At 45.7% G+C, this 6,473-nt stretch overlaps 1 protein-coding gene across 1 annotated transcript in view; it reads right to left on the reverse strand.

The window, feature by feature from the left end:
* Window positions 1–3,298, reverse strand: part of CAB39L (calcium binding protein 39-like) — a 45,861-nt gene extending 42,563 nt beyond the window's left edge. The window contains exon 1 of the mRNA XM_010143569.1: window positions 3,231–3,298. The gene's annotated coding sequence lies outside the window, so the exon portion shown is untranslated. The remainder of the gene's footprint in view (window positions 1–3,230) is intronic.
* Between the last annotated feature and the right edge of the window lie 3,175 nt (window positions 3,299–6,473).

Consider the following 6,473-nt stretch of genomic DNA (forward strand, 5'->3'; position numbering starts at 1 on the left):
CGCGTGTGTGCTCCTCCCCCCCCCCCCCCCCCAATTTCTCTGCTCTTAATCATATACTTTCTCAAAAGATTACAGCACAACTGAGCGTGTAAGCACAATGAAGGCAAAATGCAGACAGCAACAACACTCCACTCACTGGCCCATCCCACTATTAGATGACCCAGTTAAGCAGCTCAGTAACAAATGCTTCCTCCTGCTCATGAAGGCAAGAATGGGAGAGAGCATGTGAGCCCATCCGTGTACTCTTTGCAGATGTTCCTCTGGACAAGCCATTTGGTCTTCAAAAGTGACAGTAAAAAAATGTCCTTCCCTTAAGTATCAGACATCTGTCTTGTCTTAATTCCTAACCTTCACTGACTTATTGGTAGAATTAAAACACTACAATAATTCATATTGGGTGAGGGTTTCTCAAACAGAACAAAAGATCTTCATTTCCCATTCACCATAGCAGGCGTAAGACCCATGTATTTGGGTCCTGAAATAGGATTCTGTCTTCATAATTTTGCCTAATTCAGTCTCTACATAATGAAAGAGATGCGTTATTCCCTCCTTATTTCTCCATCCTGCCATATTTGGAAAAGTTGTTGCAATTACAGAGTCATATACTCAAATGAGAGGATGGAAGCGCCTGTGTGAGGTGATCTCCTGATTCCCCCTAACCGGTGCAGTCCCCTCACATGACCCGTGTTTCATTCAATATGCAGAAGGAATCAGGGCTGAACAACATGTAATTTCTCTGCAAATCCTCAACAAGTTGAAGGTTTTGGAAGGTATGTTGCAAATGAGAGAAAAGATTAACAGAAGAGAGGACAGTTTTATGGTTAATGAATTAATGCCATCTCTGCTTGGCAAGAAAATTATTCCAAAAACTCAAAAATTTACTCATCATATGCCTTGCTGTTGGCTACTTGTTGCCTGGAATGAAGGTGGATATTGGCTGAAACTTCACCTGAACACTCATCTGCACGGAAAACATTGCAGTAATGCCTACCATCACCACAAACACCTTTTTTTTTTTTTTAGCAGAAAGCAAGTATTCCGAAGATCAGACATGGAAAATAAGTAGGCAGCTCTGTCTTTAATCTGATCACCTCTACAGAATGAGAATATCATCACACAGTTTTTCAACGCTGTTATGAAACTGAAGGCATTCATTGTGGTGCTCCACTCAAGCGCTGTGGTGTAACTCTATGGAAGCATTCAAAGAAATTAATAATTCTATGTATTTGAGTGCTTGAATGCCCATTCAATAAAGACAAAAAAGCCTATATAGTCTCTCAGCAACCATGGGGAATAAAATGAAACATCGAATAGTTACCTCGTCACTGAAGCAACAGTTTGATACACAGTGTTCCCTGTTGCTGCCACCCTGCTTCACATCTCTACAGCCTCTGCTGGAATGGTGCAGCTGTTTGCAGGGCCACGTGGTGAGCCAGCTCAGGGAATCAACCCAGGTTAACAGAAAAATAGCCCAGTGGGGAAAAGGATCACCTGGGTTTCCAGTCCAATTCTCCCCACAGTCTCACAACAAGTTGTACCAGCCCAAGCGGGGAAGGGTATGGAGGTAGAGAGATGGGGCTGGTGTAGCAGATGCTACAGCTCAGGTGTTCACCAGCCTAACCTAGAATAAGGCAGTGATGATAGCAAAAGGGGTGTAAATATGTGATGATACAAACTTAATGAAAGTATCCGGAGTAGGGTACAGAGAACAGACTACACTGGCACAGATAAATGCCAGAATTAAAGTTAGGAACTCTTTGAGTGTTTGACTTTGCTGCCTAGTGTCCTTTTATTGCAGCAAGTCCTGTGCTACCACACCTGTTATTATTATGATAAAATATTTATTACAAAACAGCATTTGTACACTGCAACGCCAGGTAACATTCAGATTCTGAACCCATGCAGAAGCAGTGTTCTGTGGCACCATACTCACACTGGCATCAATCATCTCTGTATCACAGGATTACACAGGCTCTCCCACTCATACTAATGAGCTAGCTAGAAAAAATAAGGTCTTACTTTATGTTGAATAAAACTAGAAAGATAAGAAACCAGCAGTTTTACAGCCACCACATTCACAGGATTGATGAGCCAAGAATATTTGGGATCCCTATTTCCACTTATCACCATGGAGGTCTTTCAAACCTGAAAAAAACTCAATGCCATGCCTAACTATAGTCCATAGTGAAACTCCCATAAGCTCAGCCATGCATTAACTAATGTCTCTGAAGCACAAACAATTCTAACAGAACAGCCCTTAACAGCTTTTCATTTACTTAAGTAAAAGGGAAACCAAGTTAATCGTCCATTTCTAGCAGTAATAATAACTGTAGAAATAATGAAAACCGGTAATATAATTTAAATAACATAAGTGGCAGCCATGAGGGAATAGGAATTCCTCTAAACCCATTAGTGAAGAACATGAACACTATTCTTGCTTTTTTGTTCAATATTTCTGAAAGTTACCTCTACACAGCATTTACCTGACCGTGTTGTCAGCAAGCCTGCTGTGTTACTTCCAATAGCTTCATAACACATTAAAATAATTTTCTATAACAGTAAATTCTCTTTACTACTATTATTAGACCAAGAGTCTTTGCTCAGGAAAAAAAAAAAAACAACCCAAAACAAAACACTTCTTAAGCTCAATTAAAGTTCTGCCTGATAATGACTTAATGACTAGCCCATTGCACAGAATTAGCATTTCAGATTGACAAGACCTACTGACTGTAAATGACAAGGTGGTTAATTCACATATGCAGGTTCTTGTGACAGTTCTCACTCGCGCTCATCTTCCCTTCATCTCTAACTGATTCCCGCTGTCTTATGCAAGTGGCCACGCTCTCATTCCTCTGCATCTCAAGAGCCAGTCCGCAGCTGCAGGCAGTCAGTGAAGAGGAGCAAGAGAAATTATATATTGCAGATATTTTATTTTTGGAAACCACACTGTAAATAAAGCCATTTCCAGAGATATTCCATGGACACGGAGTGCTCGGTCGTAGAGCCAGTGCCTTATGTAACAGGAGGAGTATTGTTTAGGGTTGTCTGCTTTAAAAAGCCACTCCTGGTAACACAGTTTACAAAGCTATAAAAAGCCAACAGCGTAGCTTCCGAGAACAGGCAGGCAAGCAGTTTATTACAAAAAGACTGGTGCTAACTGGAAAAAGAAAGTTTTAATAAATCACTCAACTTTCTGTCACTGAGAGAACATCATGTGGGCTGACACTTACTGCGTGCGGAACGGTGGGGGCTCCTAGGCAGCCCTGCGCAGCCCCATGGCCAGGTGCTGAAGACAGCTCTGCCGCCTCCCCGCAGCCCACGCCGCCGGCAGCCGCCTTCAGTTACCGTCCATTTAATCCCGCTTTATGCCCCCCCCCCGCTCCTGACACCTGGCCCGCAGCCCACGCCGCCGGCAGCCGCCTTCAGTTACCGTCCATTTAATCCCGCTTTATGCCCCCCGCCGGCTCCTGACACGTGGCGGAGACAAGGGATCCCGCGGCTCGGCCTCCCGCGATGCTTCTGCCCGGCGACCGTCAGCCTCCGTAAGGCGTGAGCAGAGAGGATCGCTGGAACACGCACCGGCGCTCACAACCAGCTGTAAATTTCCACTCCTCGCTGCCCCCGGCCGGACTCCCCGTTCCTGCTCTGACTAGCTCCGTGCCGGGGTGTGCATTTTTCCTCCCCACTTCCCACTCCCTCGCTTGTCTTGCTCACAGCCTCACACACCCCCCCCAAACTCCACGTCAGAGGAGCGCGTGGAAAAGCAAAGGAAGAAGTGATCGCTCCGCCGAGAGGTTCCTCCAGGGTTAAGGGAGGAGATGCGACGCTTTCGCATCACTTCAGTAAGTTTCCATTCCCCTCGCAAGTCTACCGGCGCTGGGGAGGCATCGCTGACGGGTCCTCACACCGTCATGTGGCGGAGGCTGCTGGAATTAAATTATTCACCTTGCCGTCCTGCTGAGAATGCAAATAAGGGAGCCCCAACAGCGGGCTGTCGTTACAAGATAATAATAAAATCAACACGCTCAGGCACCACATCTTTCAGCGGTGTCCTGCCCAGAGAAGCTGAAGATAGGCTGATTGCTGCCTGACTATCTATTGTAACATAAAGATCCAAATACTTTTCCACAATAATACTGGAGTGGAAAAAAACCCCTGCAGTATACTCTAAGCAAAATTTAAACCCCACTGAAGAAAAGCGGTAGCCTGAAGTATTTTTTCAAAGGATGGGGAGAAAACGCCATACAATTAAAGTATTCTGAAACAAGTACCAACAGCTATTATCAAGCATGTAAACACAGCAAAATGCTATGAAAGGGATTTTTAATTCTTCACTTTTCTCTCTCAGCTCTATCTCAGTAGCTATTGCTCAGCAAGTGCCACATATTCCCGAAGAGAATGGTGAGTGCCTTCCCCCCACCCCGGCTGTCTAACAGGCGCTGAAAGCAGGGGAAGGAGGATGCTTTACCAGCCACTGCAGGCACTGCAGAATGGGACTTAAATCCCATCCTCACCCGGATCTCAGCCAAACCTAGCAGGGATGAGAGCCCAGTATGTATTTTTGCTAGGCTTACCAGCTCAGGGGGAGATTTCACCTCCCAGCCCCTCTTCCTCAGGGCAAAGCCCAGCCAAAGTCCTACATTATTAAAAATAATCCTGTATGCTACATTTGCTTGGGGAGCTAATCTCAGCCCCCACCACATACTGGCACTACAGTCACATCAGATCTTGATTTAGGGCTCACCTGCAGTAGCTACTGACAGCTTTACATTAAAGACAACTAAAAAAGCATAAGAAACCTCATTTCCAAGAAGTACAGATAAACCAGCCACCTTTTAAAGGGCTAACATCCTCTGCTAGCAATCCCAGCTCCTAACTGAGCCACACAGGGGTATCCCAAATACTTGAGGCAAGGATTAGAAACTTATGCACCCTTCACCAGCTCCGAGAGGCAAAAGTTGTCCCTGCTGCCTTAGCCCCCCCGCATTTGCTCCTGCATTTGCATGGGAGGTGCCGAGCTGACCTCAGATCAGCACATTTGTGCTCCTGACTTCTCTGTAAAGAGCGCCGCTCTTTGTGCTTACGCTTTACCTAACAGACATCAAGATACCTCAGCCTCATGCTTTTGGACTGCCCTGAACAGTACTGGGAACGGGCACTAGTGCTGGTCCCGCTGCTGAAAAGCACTGCAACAAGTGACACCAAGTGGCAATTTCTGCTCCCAACCATAGTGAAATATTCCTCCAGCACGGAACTAAAGGCTTCATGTTAGGCATTCCCAGCCAGGTTTCCTCTCTAGGCCACCTCCAGAGAGAGCTCAGCAGGGAACACTGTGGACACCAAGCTGAGAGCGGGATGAGCCACCCTCCAAAGCAGAATATTTCTCCACAAATCTTAGCAGGCTTGTGGACAACCAGCACAGACTGACGTTTTATGACATGAAGGACTCGGGGGGGGGGGCACCAGGCATCATTTCATGGGCACCTTGACCTGCCCCCCTTATGGAGAGAAAGAAGGGGTACTGTGCTGTGCGGCACCTTACACCCCCTGTGGGCCTGTCCCATTCTTTTTTATCGGTTCATGGGCACCTTGACCTGCCCCCCTTATGGAGAGAAAGAAGGGGTACTGTGCTGTGCGGCACCTTACACCCCCTGTGGGCCTGTCCCATTCTTTTTTATCGGATACCGTGGCCTTTGGGTAAACGTCATAGTGAAAGTCAAATGATAAAAACTCTGCCCTTGGGCTACTACTGAAGGTACCGACTTTTCCTAAAGCAACACAAAAATCTAAGTACACCATGTCATTAAGTGCACCTAAGTACACCATGTCATTAACTTCCACTATGTGTTTTTAAGATAATAACTTTTATTCCTCTAACTCTCCCAAGGGAAATTATACCCTTTCCTTAGTGCATCCACCACCACTTCAACAGATAAAAAGACACCCTCTGTTGCCCCGTGGTGTTCAATGTTGGTGAGTGCTACCCTGCATTTGACTAATCACAAAAAAAGATTGAATAACCACAAAAAAGCTGGTTCAGCTGCTCATTAAGCAGCCACACTGAATAACCTGTGTATTACTGAGGTGCCTGAAGTATTCACAGACCGTTCTGAGTAAGCAGCCCTTTGGAAGCATAAAAAATTTATCTAGAAAATTACTGTCCTCTGGTTTGGACTAAATATGCCTGTTTTCCTGGTCCTGAGGAATAAATTGAACATGCACTCAATTTACCGTTCAACTCTGCCAGTCTTCCACCTGAGGAAATACTTTTTGGCTTTAATAGGTGCCCTCTGCACAACAGGAGATCAAGAAACACATCTGCCCCCATCCCCACATTGCAGCAGGGGACAGTGCAAAGCAGAGCAGAGAAAGGGGCAGGGAAAAGAAAAATCTCTGCTGTTCCAATACTCTGTTTCATCTTCAGTGCAGTCAATTCTCAGATGACAGGAAAAGGCCCTGAACCATTCAGCAGG

Source organism: Buceros rhinoceros, unplaced genomic scaffold (assembly GCF_000710305.1).
Source record: "Buceros rhinoceros silvestris isolate BGI_N320 unplaced genomic scaffold, ASM71030v1 scaffold3369, whole genome shotgun sequence".
NCBI classification, from domain to species: domain Eukaryota; kingdom Metazoa; phylum Chordata; class Aves; order Bucerotiformes; family Bucerotidae; genus Buceros; species Buceros rhinoceros.